Genomic DNA, 1,592 nt, shown 5'->3' on the forward strand with positions numbered 1-1,592 from the left:
TTTAAAAATATTTCAGATAGGACATCTGTAGAGTGAGAGGAAAGGTGGAGAAACATACAGCCAACGGCCACAGGTCAGACTCGAACCCATGACCAGCTGGAGTTCTGACTGGTTTTGACTTTGATTCTTGTGATCTGAACTCACAGTCAGTGTTACTATTTTATCTCTCAGACTGACTGAAGTGCAGAAGATGAGTGTTTGTGTGGAGGAAGAGGAGGACAGAGCAGAGTCTCCAATGTCCAGCTGTCTGTCTATGAAGAGTGATCGGTCCAAAGATGATCCTCCATTCTTCAGTAATGAACCTGGACCCTCAGACACACAGTAAGAGAACTAATACTGATGCTGATGTCCGATGCCGATATTTGGAGACCTGGGCTCTATGTACAATTCTATTCTACTCTATAGGATATTAAGGCAAATGTCATTTCTCCACCTTCCCAACATTCACAAGAGCACTAACATTGACCCATAACAGCCACTCTGACAAGGCTATCTATCTAGGCTATCCCTATCAATGCCATGTTTTTAATGTAATGGCGAACTAAAATCTGTGACTAAGAGAAATCATTAGTGCCATCATCTTCCTGTCAGTCTTTGTGACAGGTGTCAATCACACAGAAAAGTTGTAATTTAAGAATGCCTGCAAACCTCTTATTACAGTAGCAGCAGTTTGTGTATTTAGAGCTTCCTAAAAGAATGTGTCATCAAAGAATTCATTCAGGATTTATGTGATGTGAATAAAACCATCTTGGTGTTTGCAGAGTTCAGTCCAACAGACAGAGAGCAAAGTCTCCAATGTCCAGCTGTCTGTCTATGAAGAGTGACCAGTCTAAAGATGAATCTCCATTCTTCAGTAATGAACCTGGACCTTCAGACACACAGTAAGACAACTGATACTGATACAGATCTCCGATGCCGATATTTAGAGACCTGGGCTGCCAATGGCCGATATATATATGATATGATATATAATGCCAATATCAGAAGCAAGAAAATCAATGTAAATTCTATTCTACTCTCTAAGATATTCAGGCAAATATTTACAGCAGGATGCTTCATTTCCCCACCTTCTCAAAATTTACAAGAGCACTAACATTGTTCCATAACAGCCACTCTGACAAGGCTGCCTGCCTATCACTATCCCTATCAATGCCATGTTTGTAATGTAATGGCTAACTAAAATCTGGGACTAAGAGAAATCATTAGTGCCATCATCTTCATCAAAGTAAGAGACTATTTCAGCTGTAAACTAATAACAAAATGCTAAAAGATTTTTAAATATATATATTTGCAACTATTTCAAATCTGGAAGAATCTACTTCAAATGTGCAATTCATTCAGACACAAGTTTCATTCTATACATTCATTCATTCATTCAGTAAGTCATTCAGTAAGTCATTCAGCTCACTAAATGTTTCAATAAGACACAGTAAAAGCAGGTAATTTGTGTTAATGAAAGCAGCAGAGTTTAAATACATAAAAGGAACAATTATTGCAGACTGCTGGAGTCAAACAAAAAACACTTCTTGTGTCCTGAGATAACTTTTGTTATGAATTGGTGCTATACAAATGAAAACTGAATTGAATTGAAT

This window comes from Morone saxatilis, unplaced genomic scaffold, assembly GCF_004916995.1.
Source record: "Morone saxatilis isolate NCDOM2014 unplaced genomic scaffold, NCSU_SB_2.0 Contig0, whole genome shotgun sequence".
Lineage (NCBI taxonomy): Eukaryota > Metazoa > Chordata > Actinopteri > Moronidae > Morone > Morone saxatilis.